Source organism: Pinus tabuliformis, chromosome 2_1 (genome assembly GCF_031772625.1).
Source record: "Pinus tabuliformis cultivar Carrire ecotype Pingquan chromosome 2_1, CPIR1, whole genome shotgun sequence".
Classification (NCBI taxonomy): Eukaryota; Viridiplantae; Streptophyta; class Pinopsida; order Pinales; family Pinaceae; genus Pinus; species Pinus tabuliformis.
The window spans coordinates 642,269,082-642,292,741 of NC_142299.1; the positions used below are offsets into that span (position 1 = coordinate 642,269,082).

At 36.2% G+C, this 23,660-nt stretch overlaps 2 pseudogenes; both read left to right on the forward strand.

Annotated features, from left to right (window-relative positions):
• The first annotated feature begins 630 nt into the window (after positions 1-630).
• On the forward strand, positions 631-1,366 carry LOC149202203 (2S albumin seed storage protein PINP1 pseudogene; annotated as a pseudogene).
• A 21,255-nt stretch (positions 1,367-22,621) lies between these two features.
• Positions 22,622-23,119, forward strand: LOC149202204 (2S albumin seed storage protein PINP1 pseudogene; annotated as a pseudogene).
• The last annotated feature ends 541 nt before the right edge of the window (positions 23,120-23,660 follow it).

Genomic DNA, 23,660 nt, shown 5'->3' on the forward strand with positions numbered 1-23,660 from the left:
AATGTTATAGATGTTGGGGAATTTCCATTTCCTAGATAATTCTTGTATTTATCATTTTTTATAATTTTGTGTATTTTTTTTTTTTTTTTTTTTCAGAAATTACTAACCACATAGTCAACATGTTAACTATGGGATATAAAAAAATATAGGTGATAATATGGTAATAGTTTGTTTATTCACATCGACCATATTGCTAATAGTCAACATGTTAACGATGGGATATTTTAAAAAATATAGGTAATAATATGGTAATAGTTTGTTTATTCACATCGACCATATTGCTAGATCAATTACTTCTTTCGATCCCCTTCTAATTCTGAACCATGCTGCATACTAGACATATGTGTTCATATGATGTATATAGTATTATCTTGTTTATTTCGGATTGGGACTATGTTGATAAGAATGGATGAAGTCTATGTTTGTATATGATCCAATATGATAATGTATAATGTGTTTTTCGCAGTTATGTTCACGCGTTCCATTCTGGTGTTCAAGAGTGTAATGTCCCGTGGTTTACGAAGAATAATGACAAGGGCAACGCATTGTCTCGTGACTCGGGTGATTTCTGTAAAATGCGAAGTCAGTCGCGTTGCTGGGACGTTGCAGTGCCCTGTCGTGACCTGTACTCCGGCTGCAAGATTCTTCTCGTCTTTGAAAGACGTGGCCATTGGAAAGGGAGGCAGCCAGGCGTTACTTCTTCGGGTGGCGTTGCAGTGGACGTGGAGACTGAGAATCTGCATGCACTACAACTGTTCCTCTCTTCCTCCTCTTCGTGTTGCGGTGGTCGCTCTCCTCCCTTCCCTCACCATCCATAAATACAAAGTTAATACCCAGAACTCTTCATACATTCCGATCAGTTGTATTCCATCAGCGAAATTAACAAAGAAGAAGAGAAAAAGGAGCAATGGGTGTCTTCTCCTCTCCAATGTCGACGCTGAAATGGGTGACCTCATTCGCGGCCCTTCTGCTTCTCCTTGAGTGGGGCACCCCCACTATTGATGCTCATGAAGACATCGTCATGGATGGAGAGGTGGTGCAACAGCAAGGACCGTCTTGCGACTCGCAGAGATTGTCTGCTTGCCGCGACTACTTGCAGCGCCGGAGAGAACAGCCATCGGAAAGATGTTGCGAGGAATTGCAAAGAATGTCTCCACACTGCCGATGCCGAGCCATAGAGCAATCACTGAATCAATCTGAATCGTATGATTCATCCACGGAAGAGATTTCCGATTCGACGCCGCCGACGCCGCCTACACCGCCAACACCGCCAACGCCACCGACGCCACCGGGGTCACCCACGCCACCGACACCGCCGACGCCTCCGACGCCGCCACGCCACCGACGCCGCCGCGAAGGGCGCTGAAGGGAACCGACGCCACCGACGCCGCCGACGCCCCCGTCGCCGCCGCGAAGGGCGCTGAAGGGAACTAGAAGAGGAGGAGGCAATGGAGAGAGCCGAAGAGCTTCCCGATAGATGCAACGTCCGCGAGTCACCCCGCCGCTGCGATATTCGACGCCACTCTCGTAAGTCACTCCAACAGCGTTACCAATTATGGACGAACAATAATTAATTGTCATACTTTATCTGCAATTCTTTCTGTAAGTTCTTCCATGCTATAGACAATGATTTATTTTTGTTTTGATTGGTGTGTGCGCAGGCTATTCCATTATCGGCGGTAGCTCCTGAGCGACTGACTACCACGTCTACGCATGTAAATAAACATGCTGCTCGCACTCCAGCTACGCATGTACTGGGTTTTGTAGGAGCTTATATAGGCTCTACAACATAACCGGCGCTATAGCATGTAATAAACTAGTGAATGAATTACAAGTAAATTACGCAGCTAAATGGAAAAGTTGTCGAACATAAATGGATTGAAATATGTAATTTTTTAATATCGAATGGGCATTATTCTTAAAAACATACCAATTTTCTCAATCTCATGATTAAGTGGATTCTCAAATCTGTAATTCTCAAATATAGAATCCGAGATACAAATATTATGTAACATGTTTGAGTTTAGATTAACATTTTTGAGTTTAGATTAGATTTTTGTGGTTTAAAAGGTTTAGAGTAACATTTTTGAGTTCAGATTTTTGTGATTTAGAGAATTTTTTTGGAGAAATTATATTAAATAATTTCTTTTACTTCGTAATGAAGACAACAGGGTCAGAGGATTACTCATATTACCTACTGTAAAGAAAGGATATGAGGTGGGAATCTCATGTACGGTTTTGAAGCGGAGATCATTTCAATGGAATGAACGACCGTAACGAATGTCAGCTCAATCGGAAGGGGAATATGCGGAAGCTTTACAAAATTATTATGAAGCTATGCGACTGGAAACTGATCCTTATGATCGAAGTTATATACTATATAATATAGGTCTTGTGCATACAAGTAATGGGGAACATACGAAGGCTTTGGAATATTATTTCCAAGCATTAGAACGGAACCCATCCTTACCACAAGCTCTTAATAATACGGCCTTGATCTGTCATTACGTGCGACTATCTGTACCATAGAATAACTTAGTTAATAACTACTACGAGTAAGGGCAAAAGAAAAGGCTTTCTACATATGCACCGTCCCAAGTAACGGTATTTTATCAGCTGTAGCGAAGACAAAGGCGGAGTATTTGATCTAACATTAACTTAACAATATATAGGTGGAGATGCTTCAATGATAACATTAACAATATATAGGTGGAGATGCTTCAAAGAAAACAAGGAAAAACAAATCAGGTGGAGATGCTTCAAAGAAAACAAGGAAAAACAAATTAATCCGTTAGATGCTTCAAAGAAAACAAGGAAAAACAAATGAAAAAACAAATCAGGTGGAGATGCTTCAAAGAAAACAAGGAAATGCTTCAAAGAAAACAAGGAAAAACAAATTAATCCGTTAGATGCTTCAAAGAAAACAAGGAAAAACAAATGAAAACAAGGAAAAACAAATCAGGTGGAGATGCTTCAAAGAAAACAAGGAAATGCTTCAAAGAAAACAAGGAAAAACAAATTAATCCGTTAGAAAATAAAAAATTCACTTTTTTTTTTTTTTAAAACCTTATAAAATCAATCTAATCTAACATTAACAATATTTAGGCGAAGAAAATTCATTTTTTTTTTTTTTTAAACCTTATAAAATCAATCTAATAACATTAACAATATTTAGGCGAAGATGCTTCAAAGAAAACAAGGAAAAACAAATCAGGTGGAGATAAACAAATTAACGGACAAATTAATCCGTTAGAAAACCATATAAAATCAAAGCAAAATGAAAATGAAATTAAACTTTCAAAAACATCCCATACATTGAAATAAAATTGGAAAGTAAAAGAATATATATAAATAAATATAAAAATGAAATGCTAAAATATAAAGTAAAGAATATTTTTTTAAATTGTATAAAATCAAAGTAAAATGAAAATGAAATTAAACTTTCAAAAACATCCTCATACATTGGAAAGTAAAGAATATATATAAAAATAAATATAAAAATGAAATACTAAAATATAAAGTAAGGAATATATATATATATATATATATATATATATATATATATAAAAAGATGAAATGTTGAATTATTTTTTTTATTTTTTTAAATATTGGGAAAACTTATCATAGTTTAGTTGTCAAATTATTATAAGTTTAGTCAAATTTATCAAATTTTAGTTTAATGAATTTAAATTTAAATAAAGTTTTAGTATTATTTGTATTATTAGTCACTACTACAATTCTACCAATTGATTTACTTAGATTTATTTATAATATTCTACCAATTGATTTACTTAGATTTATTTATAATGTTTAACTTTGAAAAATACATCTTTATTTTTCAATATTATTAACCAGTTAATTTTCAAACATTTCTTTGAACTATAATTTGAAGGCCTTATTGCAATTTTTACCCAAGATAATGGCATGTTAATAATTGCCTCACATATTTTATGCCGATCGAACAGAGAGAGATTGTACACACAACAAATCACACACATATATTTATTGATCACATAAAGCAGTTACATATATAAGAAATAGATCAGTAACTTCGGAAATTATGACTCAGACATGACAAGACTCCAACTCATAACATATGAATTAACAACTTTTAAATTGACACTTTGGGACTCATAATGACAACTTGTAAATGACATGGAAACATTCATTTCCTTACATCTAACAAATATAGAAACACACATTACAACAATAAATAAATATTTTTCATATTTGTCTCTACACTATGAAATCTCAACATTTCTTCTCTTTTTTTCACCACACTTTTCGACATAAGGGCGTCAGACTATCGTTGAAGTACTTTGCAGAATTGACGATTCTCAACCTCGGGACAGTCAGTATTGATACTCCTATGGAATTACCACCATCTCTTGAATCCACAAACCTCCACGTCCTTCATTAGTTATCTAGGATAACATTCTGGGTACAAAATGTCTTCAACGAACAATTCTACAACTTGACTTTGTATGTATCTATGCTCGTGGAACACGATGGGTAACACCAACTTGACCTTATTAAAAACTACCTTTAACTAATGCTCTCTAAACACGACGAGTTACATTAATCTATTCAATAATTAACATGTCCTTTCTGGTTTTACATCTATCTTTTTTTTTAACACACCAAAAATAATTTTACAAGTAAATAAAATCACTTTACACCCTACTCATTTAATGTAAGAACCACTTAAACATACACCAATATATTCTACTTACATCACCAAACTGAAATCCTTCTTCAAAAAACCTCATTTACTTCTTTCTTTGACCATTACCATCCCCAATGCTTTCAATCTGTAGACACCTAATCCTCGTGATTGGGTGAATTTATGTAAATAGATAAATTAGAAATATGAACAGTCATAGGGAGATGAACTGAATAGTCTCTCCCTCATGTATATAATGAAGACCTACCTGATGGAATAAAAACACACGAATCATTTTTGCCTTATGGAGTTACTGCCTAGCCTGACATGGTATCAGAGCCAGCTCCTTTTTTAGCTCTTATATCCCTTGTAACTCCCTTGTCTACTCTCCATATACCTGCGCTGCTCCTCCATACAATTAACTGCTCCTGACACTACCTGCGCCCTCTGTCTGCCATATTCCATATATCCAGGCCTGACATAGTGGGCAGGTTTGAACGCTGCATTATTTGCGTTCTTTGGCTCTCTGGACTATCCACAAACATTTTCTGCCATAACATTTTCTGCGATACTTATTCACTGAAAGCCATCTCCTCCGCCATTATTGTGAGTCCATGCAGTCCGTTTGAGGAACGCTGGTGCGGTGAGCGTGGAGAGGGAGCGGCCGAGGCCTTGAAATGCGAAGTTATAAGTCTTGAATTCACTTAGCCAAGGTTCTAACGATACAGGAAAATGTTGTTTCTTGGAACTCCGTTCAGGCAGATGAATTAACACTGCACCGAGAACTTTTAAGGCCCAATTTTTGTGGTAACCTCGCAGACCTTGCAAATCCTTCATAACGAGCCGACGTTGTGCGAGCTCAATGATGAGAGTGGTCAGAGATAATCTGCGTATGGCTCCAATGGTAATTAAAAAAATTGTATTTCTGTGTCAAAGCTGAGATGGTTTCGTAGGACTTCAGTCATATAATGAGCTTGTCCTATCAGACTCCAAAACGTTATGTTAAGAGGTTGACATTGTCTTCACGTGGCCTGATTCTGTATTAAGTAATGTGCCTATTTTTTTTAAAGTTTGCAAATCTAAATTCTCAGCTGGTATAGCGCTTGGGCTTTGCAGAGTGTAGAGTTCAATTCTTTCACACCAGGAATGCATAAAAATTAGTGATAAATTCCAAGTGAACCATTACGCCTGCATTATTCCAAGTGGTGGGACACAGCGATAGTTTACCTGAATATTGTCATATATCAACCCATTGTCTTTTTCTGGAAGGTTTAACAAAATATATACTTCTCAAAAAAATAGAATAAAAGGACTGTTGCTTTAATAGTTGGCACTGTTTTCCTGAATTATTGGGCAGTTGAGACCGCATATAGCCGTAGTTGTCAAGTTCATTTCCATTTTTAATTTGTTTTGCAATTCTAGGCAGAGACCTAGCTTTAAGGAATTCAGTCATGCACAAAGCCTATGTATAAATAAAAATGACAAATCTCTGGTTTGCATTTGATACAGTTTTCTCAGCAGAAGTATTTTTCTATCAGTAGAAGTAATTTTTACAGAATGCATTCAATCATATCCATGGTAGGAATAGTTCTCATTGGCAAGGAGAACTATCCTGAATGGTCCCGGATGATAAAACACACCCTCATTTTCAATGAGTTGTGGAAAGGAGTGTGTGTCGAAGACGGAGACAATGAACCAATATAGCCTACCTCAAACAAAGAGCTCGTCATTTGGGAAAACAAGAACAGCAAAGCTTATGCATTAATCACATCATCTATAAATGAAGAGGTGAGTCGCCATATTTCGTCATATTCAACTACCTTTGAAGCCTTACAAAAGCTGAAAGAACTCTATGACTCACTTTCTGCAGTTGAAGTTGTTCAACTCATGATTAAACTCTTCACTCATGAACTGCAAAATAATGATCCTCTTGCTTTTGCATCTGAAGTAAAGTCTATAATGCATGATATCAAATCCACTAAGGTTGAATTGGATATTCCTCTTATTTCTTTTCTCAAGGCACTTTATCCTACTTACTCCAATTATCTTGGGTCTTTGCAAGCAAATGGAAATCTTAAAGATATCACCTTTGACTCTCTTGTGAAAAAGTTTGCTGAAAGAGAGAAAGCTTTTGGAAAGAAGACAACCCCTGAATCTTCTGAAGAGGCTGTGTGCCTTGCTCATAAAGAAAAGCATCCTGCTCAAGATTCTACAAGAGGAAGAAGTGATCGAAGAGGAAGAGGAAGATATTTCAGAGGCAGGGGGGCAGACATTCTCAAGGAGAAAAGGCATATTTGCACTGCATAAAGAAATGGATCACATGATGCCTCTACATGCAAGCTACCATGGGACGAAATTGAGCAGAAAAGAAACCAACAGAAAGGTAAAACTGATGATACAGACAAAGGTAAAGCACCTGAATCCGCTCACTATGTTGTGGCACAATGTAACATTGGAGTAAATGAAGATTTATTTAATGCTTCACTTGCTTCTTGGAAAAATGATTGGTTGCTTGATTCAGGAGAAACCTACCACATGACTCATAAAAAAGATTTTTTTGAAGATTTCACTGACAATGTTGATGGAGCAGTATACTTTGCAAATCAATAAAAAATCAAGCCATCAGGGCTTGGCACAATCAATCTTAAATTGCCTGGTCTTCCAGACTTTCTTCTGCATCATGTTCTATATCTCCCACAGCTCAAGAGAAACTTGTTGTCCTTGGTCCACATCTGCTAGCAAGGTCACTCCATTCATATGTTTGATGGCAAGCTTGAGGTAAGAAAAGCATCTAACCACTCACTTGTCATGAGGGGAATAGAAGAAGAAAGGCTTCTCAAGCTGCAAGGAACCTCTGCTCGTGCACAACATTTCTCATACAATTCTCATCATGAAGAAGGTACACTTCCATCAAGTTTATTATGGCATGCTAGATTTGGACATTTGAACTATGACAGTCTCTGCTTGTTGAAGAAAAATGGTGTTGTTGGTTTGCATATAATTCCTAGAAAACTTAAGCAATGTGATGCTTGCATTCTAGGAAAGCATAGCAAACAGTCTTTTCATGATTCACATTCAAGAGCACATAGAAAAATTGAACTCATTCATTCAGATTTATGTGGTCCAATGCCTGTTCCTTCTGCAAATGGAAATAAATATATCATGACATTTATTGATGACTACACCAGAATGTGTTGGGTTTATTTATTGAAGAACAAATCTGATGCTTTTCAAACATTCAAGAATTTTCATCAATGGATTGAAAATGATGCACAATCTCATATTGGGTCTATTCGCACTAATAATGGAAAAGAATACACATCAAATGAATTTGAAAACTATCTTCGCCAACATGGGATCAAACATCAAACAACTATGCCTTATAATTCCCAATAGAATGGTGTAGCTAAAAGAATGAATAGGGAAATCTTAAATATGGTACGATCCATGCTTTTCTTCAAAAATGTAAAGATAATGTTTTGGGTTGATGTTGTTCTATGTGCTACATATATAAAGAATAGATGTCCATCTAATGCTATAAGAAAAAAAACTCCATATGAAATGTGGTATGGACATGTTCCTTCGCTAAAGCATCTTAGGGTCTTTGGTTCCACCTGTTATGCCTTGATACCAAAGGTACATAGAAACAAACTTAGTGCTAGAAGTCATAAGTGTATCTTCCTGGGGTATTCAAACACCTCCAAAGCATACCGCCTCTATGATGAAGTCAATAAGAAGTTTGTTATATCTAGAGATGTATTTTCTTGAATCATCCAAAACTGACAATGTTGTTGAGCGGCAACTTGATTGCTTGGATAGATTCGCAAAAGCAAAATCATTTCAAGAATTTGATAATCAGATTCCACATCCTAAAGGGGGGATTCCTATACTAGATCAACATGTGGAATCTTCTTCTGAAGAACACTCTCCCCCGCATGAAACTCCAACAACGGATGATGCTTTAAGTGATGTAATTGATAGAATTGGGAGACTCAATCTTGATTCAGTCCCAACTCAATCAACGGAGCAGCCTGGACCATCTGAAAAAGGTCCCCCAAAGTGGCTGACAAAGACACTTGAAATTGTTCATCCTGATGAGGTTGGAAAGACAGGAACTAGAAATTCAAACCGGCAAAATGGAGGTGATGTGGATGACTCTAATTCACCTGTTGATATGGATGTTTCTTATGATTGTGAATTGAACTTGTCTACAGATTTTGAACCAACTTCCTTCAAAGAAGTTGCTTCTCATGATGAATGGAAAGAAGCAATGCAAAAGGAGTATGATGCCCTCATAAAGAACGACACTTGGAAGCTGGTTGATCCTCCATTAGGAACCAAACCAATTGGCTGCAAGTGGATCTACAAGAACAAGTATAAAGCTGATGGCTCACTTGACAAGCACAAAGCTAGGCTTGTGGCAAAAGGTTTTGCACAGAAGGAAGGGGTCGATTATGATGAGACTTTTGCCCCCACAGCAAAATGGGCTACCAAACAGACACTCTTTGCACTAGCATCTCAGAACGATTGGAAGGTCCACCAAATGGATGTAAAAACTGCTTTCTTAAATGGAGATCTAAAAGAGAATGTTTTTATGTCCCAACTTGAAGGATTTTCTATGAAAGGACATGAACATAAAGTATGCAAACTAGTGAAGTCCTTGTATGGCCTCAAACAAGCACCGCGAGCCTGGTATGAAAAACTAACTGAGCATCTTCTGAAACTCAATTTCAAACATTATGATCTTGATGAAGCAACTTTATTTGTCAAGAAAGTTGGCAAAACAGTTGTATATCTTGTGGTATATGTAGATGATATTTTGTTGATAGGGAACAATGAAAGCTACATTGCATCCATAAAGAAGGAATTGGGGAAAAGTTTTGAAATGACTGATTTGGGCTATGTTCATTACTATCTTGGCACTGAAGTAACCCAACATCCAAAGTCCATATTTATTTCTCAAAAGAAAAACATTGGAGATTCGTTGAATAGGTTTGGCATGACAAAATGCAATCCTCTTACTACTCCAATGGAACAAAACTTAAAGCTCACATCTATTGAAGGAAAAGAATTTGAGGATGCAACAAAGTATAGACAGCTTGTAGGAAGTCTCAACTACCTAACTACTACCAGACCAGACATTTCGTTTGCTGTTGGAATCCTCTCCAGGTCTATGCAAAAGCCTTGTGAGGGACATTGGTCTGCTGCAAAAAGAGTTCTAAGGTACTTGAAGGGAACTCAAGACTTTGGAATCAAGTATACACAGGTGGACGACTTCAGCTTGATTGGATACTCTGATTCAAACTTCGATGGAGACAAAGAAACTGGGGTATCAACTTCAAGATATGCTATGAGTCTTGGATTAGGAGTTGTCTCCTAGAGATCACGCAAACAATCAGTTCCAGCAGATTCCACAACAAAAGCAGAATACGTGGCAGCAGCTGAAGCAACAAAAGAAATTGTGTGTCTTAGGAGAATTCTTGAAGATTTGCAGGTAAAACAAGTACAATCAACTCCACTCATGATTGACAATACCTCTGCAATAAAGTTGGCCAAGAACCCAAATTTCCATGATCGAATGAAGCACATCAATACTAAATATCATCTGATTCGACATCATGTTGAGGCCAAAACAATCCATCTCCATCATTGTTCCACAATTGAGCAAATTGTAGACATCTTCACCAAAGCACTTGGAAGAGAAAAGCTTGAACGATTTAGAATGATGCTTGGACTCACCAACATCCCTTCAGATTAAGGGGGGGAATGTTGACACCTAATCTTTGTGATTGGGTGAATTTATGTAAATAGATAAATTAGAAATATGAACAGTCATCGGGAGATGAACTAAATAGTCTCTCCCTCATGTATATAATGAAGACCTACCTGATGGAATAAAAACACACGAATCATTTTGCCTTATGGAGTTACTGCCTGGCCTGACACAATCAATCCACCATTCAAAATCATTGTTGCCTCTTCTTTATGCCAAAAAAAAATAACATCATGAAAAAATCAAAATTTATCTTTAATTTTATTTCATTCTTTTCAATCATTCAAAATCATTGTTGCCTCTTCTCTATGCCAAAAGAAATAACATCGTGAAAAATATCAAATTTATCTTCAATTTTATTTCATTCTTTTCTTAAGAAATTGAAAAGAATCCTTTTATGATGTTGAATCGATCATTAATCTTGTCTCTTGAAGAAATAATTCTTGCACAGATGGTGGCTCCTTCTCACCGGATCCTCCACTCAACCTAGTCTTTCGTGTGGATGCAAATGATTTCTTTTCAAAACCCGTGTAGATAGATGGGCTCCAAAATTTGTAGTAGATAGATGGGCTCCAAGGGAAACAACGTCGAAAATAAACACATTCTTATATTGCACACAGGAAAAAATAGCACAGTGATTTAGTCTTATAGTCTTATAATTTATCTATTAATCTTACATGTTTACATATTGCACACACAAGAAAAAATAGCACAGTGATTTAGTCTCATTATTTACCTATTAATTTTACATATTTATATGGAATTTGCTATCTCAACTCTCATATTTCCTTGGCTTTCGATTAAGGGAGTCAAGTCAGAACTCACTCTAATACCATGATAGATATAGAGATGGAGAGCAAAGCAGAGAGATTATGCACACAACAAATCACACATATCTATTTATTAATCACACAAAAAAGTTACATGTATAAGAATTAGATCACTCCCTTCAAAAATTTATGAATCAAACATGACATGATTCCAATTCATAACATACAAAAAAAAAAAAAAAAAAACAACAACAACAACAACAACTTCTAAATTGACACATTGAGACTCATAATGAAATGACATGGAAGCATTACTTCCAACATATTTATGGATATGGTTTCAATATTCCTGCATTATTTTTAAATATTGATGTAGTGATTTTTTATTGAAGTAAATAACATATTTACCATTAGTTATTTCCCACTATAATTTAAATCAGTTTTTGCATAAAAATGGATAGGAATAATATGTAAATAAATATATTTATAATTCTCACTATTATTTATGTTTTCATCAATACTTATATAAGAGTAAAACAATCTTAATTCATTAGTTCCTCCCAAAGAAAATTTATAGGATTTCATTTATGTTGCTAATATTAACTAATACAATTATAATTTTTTATAATTTTTTTCCATAACATAATTTTTAAATTGAGTAGTAGAGACTAAATTGTCAAATAACACTTATATTTATCTTTGTCATAAATTTATAATCTAATTAATTTTGATAATCAGTTAACTTTTATAACTTTATTTTAAATTATTATTTTTTTGATATGAGCTATGTGTTGTTTTATTAGATCAAACCGAAAAACCATATTTCAATGTACGAAATCAAACTTATGTAAAGTTGAAATAGAAATTGTAACATTAAATTTACTAGAACTATCTTCATACACACTATGAAGATATTTTTAACATTATTTTACACGACATTATTAAAATAGAAATTGTAACATTAAATTTACTAGAACTATCTTCATACACACTATGAAGATATTTTTAACATTATTTTACACGACATTATTAAACTATGAAGATATTTTTAACATTATTTTACACGACATTATTTTAACATTATTTTTATATTTTCATACACGCTATATGGTTATCTCTTGATATTTTTAATTTATTTTTAAACCAATAAATATTAGTGACACACAAATAACTACCCTCACATTAGTTTATTTTTAATTTATTTTTAAACCAATAAATATTAGTGACACACAAATAACTACCCTCACATTAGTTTTAATTTTACAATTATATGGTATCAAAATACTTTTTCTCGCCGATTAAATTTTTACACCATTTCTTAAATCAATTATTTGTTTTAATATTATTTGCAATGACTTTAACCAATTTTTTGTTTTGATATTATTTACAATTATTTTAATTTGTATAATGTGCATGATGCGATCGGAGGGAGTATACTGTATAGTGTCATTGGAAAATGTTGTATATTGAAATAATGTAGAGTTATTACATGGGAGAATATCGTAGATTCACATAATGTAGAGTTATTACGGAGGAGAATATCGTACATTGAAATAATATGATTTATTTTTTTAATAGTGTATATTGAAATAATGTTGAGTCGACACATATTGAAAAGAGAGAAATGGGACGAAAAGTTAGGGTTTTTAGGTTTCTGTAGATGTTGAACTTTATGGAAGGACAAAAGCAGCAAGCCGTGGCCAACCGAGGGAAGGAACCAATAGAAACTGTCAGAGGTCCTTCAAGAAAAGGGAAAAGGAACATGGAAGAAGAGCAAGATTTTACCAAATCAAGGGAAAATAATAGCATAAAAGAAAATGAAGAATAAGACAAGGAACACGAAACAAAAAATAAAGCACAAAAGGGACTATGTAAACCCAAAGCTGAGATTACACCTAGAGTAGTTTTAAATAATCTTGCTCTACAGGCACATAGGGACCACATGCGGACATATGTTATCATTTGTAAATTCATGGGATTATGACCCACTAAAAAGGCATTATAGACATGGATTAAATACCACTGGAAACCAAAAGGAAGCATAGACCTACATCTTGGGTCAAAGGGATTCTTCACTGTGGTCTTTACAAATATTGAGGATAAAGATAGGGTGTTTGAAGGAGGGTCCTACTTCTATGCAGCAACAGGCCTCTACATGCGGCCGTGGATGATGAATTTTGTCTCGGAGCGATAGACTTTCATTTCGGTCCCAGTCTGGGTAAGACTCTACTCCCTACCTCTTGATTACTGGCAAACAGAATTGTTATCTGCCATAGGAAACAAATTAGGGCGTTTTGTCAAAGCTTCTGAGGCCACCAAAAGGGGAAAATACACTTCCTTTGCACGAATTTGTGTGGAGATGAACCTCTCTGGAGCTCTACCGAATGAGGCCATCTTGGAAGTTTTTTATGAAGAATGGATGCAAATAATAGATTATGAACATATTCCTTTCAGATGTCGCAGGTGCCATGAACATGGGCACCTATTTAGAGACTGCCCTGTCAATAAAATAGAGAAAAAAAGTAAAGCTACCACAATGAAAGATACTGAAAGCTTTCACAAAGTGGGACATAGAGGAAAAGGGGGCAAAAAGGGGCCAAAGCAACATCAAACAGAAGGGCAACAGGCTAGTTTGAACAAGTTCCAAGTACTCGAAGAAGAAGAAGAGATAACAAAAGTAGAACAGGTAATGGAAGGAAGCCTAGTGGCGAAAGAGAAAGAAGAAGACAGTGAACAAACACAAGATATTAATAAACAGAAAGAGACTACGTTGAGCGATGTAGAACTGGAGATGGTCTAGGAAATGACCCAGAGTGAGATGGAAATGGAGGACCATTGACTACAAGAGATTCTTGATAGAGAACACCTAGATCTGGAAAGGTTCTTGAAACAGGGAACCATGGGAGGAGTAGACTCATTACCTCAAGAAGAGTTCAACAGAGTACAACAGCTATTCGTATGGAAAACTTAGGCTAAAGGGCTGGAAAGGCAAAGAAACAATGAAAGGTAGGGCAACAAAGGTGTGAAAACTATGAAAACCACACCAATACTAGCACCTAGAAACCCAGGAAAGAAAAGAGGCAGGAAAAAGCAAAACTAACTATTGACGAAATGTGGAAAGCTAATGATAGATTCAGAAAGATGCAAGACCTAACCGGCTACTCCTTTACAGATCTTTAATAATGAAGTTTACATCTTGGAATATCAAAGGTCTAGGTAGTAAAAGAAAACAAAGAATACTTAGTAATAGAATGAAACAAGAAGCTCTGGATATGATCTTTATCCAGGAAACAAAATGTTCAATTCAAAAAATAAATGAAATTCACAGCAAATGGCTCAATCGTTTTGAGTTTTTAGAAGTAGGAGGCATACTGACTCTTTGGAACCCCCAAAAGATTGGCATAATAGATGCTGAGGCATCTAGGAATTATTTATTAGTGGTTATTCAGCCTGTGGAAGATAGGGAGACTTATCTGGTCACGAATGTGTATGGCCCTCAAAGAATGGATGATAAACTCAGGTTTCTAGATTCTCTTGTAGATCTAAGAGACAAACATGTAGGAGTACCATGGATCATGGGTGGGCACTTCAATATGATCAAATCACTTTCGGAGAAAAAAGGGGGAACTAGAACTTTAAGCAAAGACTCTTCAACATTTCAAACTTTTATAGATAATATGAATCTAGTTGACACTAAGGCGAGTAATGGTCTCTTTACTTGGAATAATAAAAGAGGAGGAGAGTCTCAAGTAGCCTCAAAGTTAGACATATTCATAATTTCAGAGGACCTTATGCTCACCGACAAGGAAATGATAGCGAGAATTCTCCCCTTTGGAGGCTCAAACCATTGGCCTGTTCAACTTGAGGTTTAAGGCATTGGTACCCCCAGGAATAGACCTTTTAGATTTGAGAATATTTGGCTCACCCACCTGGATTTCATCAGCAACATTGCAAAATGGTGGATAGAATATTTGCATATTTAGGGTACAAGAATGTTCTTACTACACAAAAGATTAAAGCACATTAAGCTCAAACTTAAAGATTGGAACAAGAATGAATTTGGCAATATTTTTGAAGTGAAAAAAATTGTTGAAGATAAAATGCAGGAACTCAATCAAGGCCCTTATCACGGATGGCTTTGATAAAGTAAAAAATGATCAAGTCACCAAACATCATCAAGACTAGGAGAATTTATGTAAACAAGAGGAAATATTTTGGAGACAAAAATCTAGAGTTCAATGGCTAAAAGAAAGAGAGCGAAACACTAGATTTTTCCACAGATCCACCATGGCAAATATATCTCATAATAGGATCTCTTCGATTAAGAACGAGGGAGGTCATCTTCTTAATTCCCATGAAGATATAGAAGCTGTGTTAGTTCAGCACTTTCAAGGTATAGCAAAGGAAACCATTTCAGACAGAGAGCATTTTATCAGGGACTTAACAAGGCATATACCTAGGTTGGTATCTAGAGAGGATAATTTCAATCTTAATAGGCCAGTGACTGAAGAGGAGGTTAGTGAGGTCATCAAAGAAATGCAGAATGGTAAAGCGCCAGGCCCTGATGGTTTCAATGTGGATTTCTTTAAAGCTTGTTGGAATATTGTTAAACAGGATATTCTGAATGTAGTGGAAGATTCCAGGATGAATAGAACTATTTTGAAGGTGCTCAATACTTCCTTCATCTCCCTAATCCCCAAACAGGACAATGCTCAGACTCTCGACAAGTTTAGACCCATATCTTTGTGCAATGTGGTATACAAGATAATATCCAAGGTTGTTGCCAATAGACTCAAACCACTTCTTCCTACTCTAGTTTCTGTGGAGCAATCTAGATATGTGGAGGGTAGACAAATTCTCAATAACATCATTCAAGTGCATCAGGTGGTGCACTCATTGACAAGCAATAGGAAGGCTAGAATTATTATGCAATTGGACCTAGCCAAAGCTTACGATAAGTTGAATTGGAACTACATCAGAAAGGTCCTTATTGCTTCTGGGTTTGATCATAACTGGGTAAGATGGGTCATGGCCCTGGTAACTTCTTCTAGGTTTTCAATTCTGGTTAATGGTTCTCCCTCTGAGACTTTTACTCCTTCAAGAGGCCTTAGGCAAGGAGATCCTCTCTCTCCCTTTCTCTTCATCCTCATGATGGAAGGACTTGGTCGGTCTATCAAGCATGCGAAAGAAGTTTGTAATATCAAGGGTCTCCAACTTTCTGAGACTGGACAGGCTTTGACCCATCAATAATTTGTTGATGATACTATGCTGCAGGGAATCCCCACGGTCAAAGAAGCACTAGCGTATAAACAAATCCTGTGTGACTTTGCCATGGCTACAGGTATGGAAGTTAATCTCTCCAAATCTAATATTTTTTTCTTTAATACCAATATTGATATTCAAAGAAATATCTCCAGAATTTTGGGCTTTCAAAGGGATATCCTTCCTTCCAAATATTTGGGAGTTCCTCTAACTGATAAACCTTTACACAAGAGCATTTGGGAGCCGGTGATTAATAAGATGCATGATAAAATCAGGAAATGGACTATTAGATCTTTAAACTTAGCTAGTCAGTTAGTGCTTACAAAAGCTGTTCTTCAATCAATCCCCGTCTTCATGCTATCAGCCCTTCCAGCTCCTAAAGGAATTTTACAACAATTTAGAAACGTTCAAAGAGACTTTCTTTGGGGTAAGGGGGAGGAAAGAAAGAAATGGGCCTTGGTAGCCTGGGATAAGATTTGTAAACCTAAAAACCATGGGGGTCTTGGACTGGATGATCCAGAAGTACTAAGCAAAGTTTTAGGGGAAAAATTATGGTGGTGTTGGGTAAAAGACCCAAACGCTCAGTGGGCTAGTATCTGGAAAGAAAAATATGCTAGCACTTGGCAAAATAATGATCACATAAGGATGTCTGGCATCATAAAGGGCTCACACATCTTGAATGGCCTAGGAGAATAGAGGCTTAGTACAAAAAATAGCTTCTGGGAAATCAGAGAGGGAGATCTTACTTTATTTTGGGAGGATAAATGGCAACACGAACCTACACTGCTAAGAGAGGACTTTCTGGACCTCAAGAAAGAGACAGACACCAAAGGATTATTTAAGGTAAAATATTTTTGGGATCAAACCAATAGTGAAGGAAAATGGAGAACCTGGAAGAATATTGATTACAGGGATGACAACCCCTTGAAAGCAAAAGCAGAGGCACTTCTGAAAATGTTGGAACAAAGGAAGATTTTAGTTACAGAGGGGCATGACCAACTTAGATGGGGCAACAATAATGAAGGTACCTTCAATCTTAAGAAGGCAAAACGCATACTCCTTGAGCTAGACTCTAATGCACCGGGCAGGGTTTGGCAGAACCTATGGAGGCATCAAGGATGGATGAAGATCAAACTCTTCATGTGGCCGGTACATCATAAGAAAATTCTGACTTGGGATAACATTCGGAAGAGGGGTGTTCTGGGTCCTTCCAGATGTCAGCTCTATGAAGCCCAAGAGGAAACAATGGAGAACCTTCTCAATAATTTCATTTTCACCTCTAGGTTGTGGGATACTTTCACCACTATTTTCCAATAGACAAACAGGGACAAAGGAAGCATTATCAATACCCTAAACAATTGGAGACGAAACTTCTCTAATTATGAATTTCTTGGCTCAGCTTGGGCTTTAATGCCAAGCTTCATATCTGGAAAGAAAGGAACAACAGAATATTAAAAAATGAAAAGAGTTCCTCCAACGCCTTTTCGAGCAGATCTTAAGACAGCTTAAGGAGACAGTAGGTACTATAGTGTGAACTTTCCCTCAGAATCCACCTTCAGAAGCTGAAATGCAGATACTTCTTCAGTTGGTATGCAGGGGCTTATACGACAAGCCTTGGATAGGAAGGTCATGAAACTGGATACCGAGCAGGATTACTGGCATCCTCCCCCTCAGGGTTTTTTGAAATACGACATTGATGGAGCTTCAAAAGGCAACTCGGGTATTGTTGGCTTTGGAGGGGTGTTAAGGGATGAAAACGACAGTATCCTTTTCATCTTCCATTGCCATTTGGGAATAGCCACTAATAATATGGTGGAATTAATGGCTCTTGAGAAATGTTTAGATTTCCTGAAGAAGGATAATCTCCAAAATGTAATTGTCGAAGCTGATTCTGAGTTAATCATTAACTCGGTCAAAAGAATCAGCTGTGGCACGGAGCTGGAAAAAGTCTCAAAACACTGGAGGTTGCTCTAGGTCTTTCAAAGGATTCAGCTTCACCTCTTGTGCATACATACAGTGATTTTTAACCATGTGCGAAGGACGGCAAACAAATTGACAGACATTCTGGCCAATCAAGGGGTGCTTTGTACCAAAAGCAAGGTCGCACTGAGTTGGCAAGAGTTGCCTCAGAATAGATTAAAGGCACATTGTCACGACCAGGCAGATGAGGATAGGATGGTGTTTCGAAACAGAGCCACAGAGGCAGGGTCTAGCTGATTTGAATTCATTATGAAGTGTTTTTTCAGAAGTGAGGTCATTTTTGGGATGCAAGTCACTGTCGGTCTCCTTAACCCTAGTAAGTACAAGCACATAAGTTTCAGATGGAAGTTGCATGACAGACACTGTTTCTCGGATGGATGGCTGGATGGATGGATCTTCATCCTACATTGGTTCACACACCAGTGGAGATGAGATGGGGCGAGTCGCTGGAGTCCTGGCTTTCTCGACAGCCTTAAAACCCCTATCTTTCTTTCTGTGGATGCAATACCATTCTCGGGGTTCTTTATGGTTTATCGCAGGCCCTTCAAGTTGGAAGCGGTTTTTTGGAGTTGGGAACGATTGCACTCACCAAGCAACATGTGGCCTAGGGAGGGGAAAGAATACCACCCTCATCGTGTACTAATTCTCAGTGTTGTTGGCTCGTGCGATATAATCCTCAGCCATCAGATCAAGCAAGATGGATCTACGGTCAGGAATAAGCGTGCATGTTGGTGGGTCTAGGTTTATTGCATGGTTAATAGCCGTGCTTCTAGGTATTGTGATATCATCCTTCGACATTGGATTTGGCGAGGAGAATTGATGGTTAAGAATAAGTATGCATGTCCGGGCGAGGAATATCTTCTGTGCTTGTTTCGCATCATGGTGGGAATCGATGTATTTCGCGCGATCTACATGCTCGAGGGTTATCCCCCCATTCGGACCCGAAATCCTTTTCGATTGGTCCCTATTTCCTCATCGGGTCCGATTCTAATTTTAAAGTGGTTGCTTGTTTCCAGCTCGATTTGAGCCTCATCCGTCAGATCTCTGAGGGGAAATCAAACAGTTTCGGCTTTGTCTAGTTTTCGAGGGTTTTGTAGTTTTTTTGGCGGGACCTTGGTTTGGTGTTTTAGCCTTCGCTCAGTGCCCTCGATTTTAAGAAGCTAGTTTTTTCTTTGGCCCACAATTCCTTGAGAACTGTTGTATTTTATGTAATTTGTTCTCAGATTTAATGAAATAGAAGGTACGACTCTTGCTTTAGCAAAAAAGAGAAATAATGTTGAGTTTTTTTTGTTTTTGTTTTTGTTTTTTTTTTTTTTTTTTTTTTTAAATATTAAGAAAATTTATTATAATCTAGTTTTCAAATTATTATAATTTATAATTTGGTCAAATTTATCCTAATTTAGTTTAATGAATTTAAACTTAAATAAAGTTTTAGTATTATTTGTATTATTAGTCATTGCCACAATTTTACCAATTGTTTTATTTAGATTTACTTATAATTTTTAATTTTGAAAAATACATATTTATTTTTCAATATTATTAACAAGCTAATTTTCAAATATTTCATTGAACTATAATTTGAAAGTATTATTGCAATTTTTACCCAAGATAATAGCATGTTAATAATTGTTTCACATATTTTATGCTGATGCACACAACAAATCACACATATATTTATTGATCACATAAAGCAATTACATATATAAGAATTAGATCATTGACTTCAGAAAATTATGACTCAGACATGACACGACTCTAACTCATAACATAGGAATAAACAACTTCTACATTGACACTTTGGGACTCATAATGACAACTTGTAAATGACATAGAAGCATTACTTCCAACACCCTCCATGCCTTACATGTAACAAATATAGAAACACAAATTACAACAATAAATAAATCTTTTTCATATTTGTCTCTCCACTATGAAATCTCATGGTTTCCACTCTTTTCTTCACCACACTTTCGACATAACCGCTTCATACAATCATTGAAGTACTTTGCAGAATTAACGATTCTGAACCTCCCAGAGTGCAACAGGTCACTGTCAATACTAAACCATCCTATGGAACTACCATCATCTCTTGAATCCACAGACCTCCACCACATCCTTCATTAGTTATCTAGGATAACATTATGGGTACAAAATGTCTTCAATGAACAATTCTATGACTTGACCTTGTATGTATCGATTCTACAACTTGATCTTGTATGTATCGATGCTCCCATAACACGACGGGTAACACCAACTTACCTTATTAAAAACTACCTTTAACTAGAATTACATTAGTCTATTCAATAGTTGACATGTTTTTGTGGTTTTCCATCTATCTATTTTTTTTTAACACACCAAAATCACTTTACACCTCACTCAATTAATGTAAAAACCTCTCAAACATACAACAATATATTCTACCTACATCATCAAACTAAAATCCTTCTTTCAGAAAGATCCTCATTTACCTCTTTCTTTGACCATTACCATTCTGAATGCTTTCAATCAATCCACCATTCAAAATTGTTATTGCCTCTTCTTTATACCCCAAAAAAAATTAACATCATGGAAAAGATCTACATTTATCTTCAATTTTGTTTCATTCTTTTCTTAAGAAATTGAAAATACTCCTTTATGATGTTGAATCAATCATTAATCTTATCTCTCAAGAAATAATTCCTGCACAAATGGTGGCTCCTTCTCAGCGGATCCTCCACTCAACCTAGTCTTTCGTACAAATGCAAATGATTTCTTTTCAAAACCCGTGTAGATAGATGGGCTCTAAAATTTGTAGTAGATAGATGGGTTCCAAGGGAAACAAACACACCGTTATATTGCATACATAGGAAAAAATAGCACAATGATTTACTTCCATTATTTACCCATTAATCTTACATATTTACATGGAATTAGTTATTTCTACTCTCACATATTTTTGGCCCTCTATTAAGGGGGTGAAGCTAGAACAAACTCTAATACCATAATAGAAATAGAGATTGAAAGCAGATGAAGATTATGCACACAACAAATCATACATATCTATTTATTAATCACATAAAGAAGTTACATATATAAAAATTAGATCATTGACTTTGAAAAATTATGACTTAGACATGTCATCACTCCATCTCATAACATAAGAATCAACAACTTCTAAATTGACACTTTGGGACTCATAATGGAAACCTTTAAATGACATGAAAGAATTACTTCCAACATATTTATGGATATGGTTTCAATATTCATGCATTATTATGACTCAGACATGACAAGACTCCAACTCATAACATAAGAATTGACAGCTTCTAAATTGACACCTTCGGACTTATAATGACAACTTGTAAATGATATGGAAGCATTATTTCCAACATATTTAAGGATATGGTTTCAATATTCATGCATTATTTTTAAATATTGGTGTAGTGATTTTTTATTGAAGTAAATAACATATTTACCATTAGTTATTTTCCACTATAATTTAAACCAGTCTTTATATAAAAAAAAGGGATAATAATAATAAGTAAATAAATATATTTATAATTCTCACTATTATTTATGTTTTCTTCAACATTTATAGAAGAGTAAAACAATCTTAATTCATTAGTTCTTCCCAAAGCAAAACTATAAGATTCTATTTATGTTGCTAACATTAACCAATATAGGTTATAATTTTTTATTATTTTTTTTTAGTACTAATAAGCTAGAAACGAAACGAAATGAAGAGTTATGTTCACGTGTTCCATTATGGTGTTCAAGATTGTAATATCCCGTGGGTTACGAAGAATAATGATAAGGAAAATGGTAATGCATTTTCTTGTGACTCAGGTGATTTCTGTAAAATGTGAAGTAAGTTGCATTGTTGGGACGTTGCAGTGCACTGTCGTGATCTGTACTCTGCCTGCAAGATTCTCCTCATCTTTGAGAGACACGGCCATTGGAAAGGGAGGCAGCCAAGCCTTCCTTCTTCGGGTGGCGTTGCAATGGGACGTGGAGACTGAGAATCTGCATGCACTACAACTGTTCCTATCTTCCTCCTCTTCGTGTTGCAGTGCTCGCTCTCCACCCATCCCTCACCATCCATAAATTCAAAGTTAATAACCACGAACTCTTCATACATTCTGATCAGTTGTATTCCATTAGTGAAAGTAACAAAGAAGAAGAGAAAGAAGAGGAATGGGTGTCTTCTCCTCTCCGATGTTGACGTTGAAATGGGTGACTTTATTCGTGGCCCTTCTGCTTCTCGTTGAGTGGGGCACCCCCATTGTTGATGCTCATGAAAACATCTTCATGGATGGAGAGGTGGTGCAACAACAAGGACGGTCATGCAACCTGCAGAGATTGTCTGCTTGCCGCGACTACTTGTAGCACCCGAGAGAATAGCCGTCAGAAAGATGTTGCGAGGAATTACAAAGAATGTCTCCACACTGCCGATGCCGAGCCATAGAGTAAGCACTAGATCAATCTGAATCATATGATTCATCCACGGAAGAGATTTTCAAGGATTCCGATTCTCAGGATGGTGCACCACTTAAGCAACGTCGCCGATGCCACGGCAAAGGGCACAGAAGGGAAGAAGAAGAAGAGGAGGTGGTGGAGAGAGCCGAAGAGCTTCCCGATAGATGCAACGTCCATGAGTCACCCCGCCACTGTGATATTCGACGCCACGTCTAGACATGTAAATAAAAATGTTGTTCGCACTCCAGCTGCGCATGTACTGGGTTTTGTAGGAGCTTATATAGGCTCTACAACATAGCTGGGGCTCTCTAGCATGTAATAAATGAGTGAATGAATTACAAGTAAATTAAGCACTTCAAAGGAAGAGTTTTCCAACATAAATGGATTGAATAATGTTTTTTTTTTTTAATTATTATCTAATGGTCATTATTCATAAAAACATACCAATTTTCTCAATCTCATGATGAAGTGGATCATGAAATCTATCAATTGTCCTCAAACGTGCAATGCTCATATATACAAAGTTAGACACAAATATCATATATCATATAATATTTTTGAGTTTAGACTTTTGTGATCTATAATGTTTAGAAGAAATTTTTTTCGGAGAGATTATATTGAATAATTTTTTGGAGTTAACGTTTCGAATTCTCTACTATGATTCATCAGGGCAAAGGTGGAGTATCTGATCTAACATTATATATATATCTATATATATATATATATATATATATATATATATAAAAGTGGAGATGCT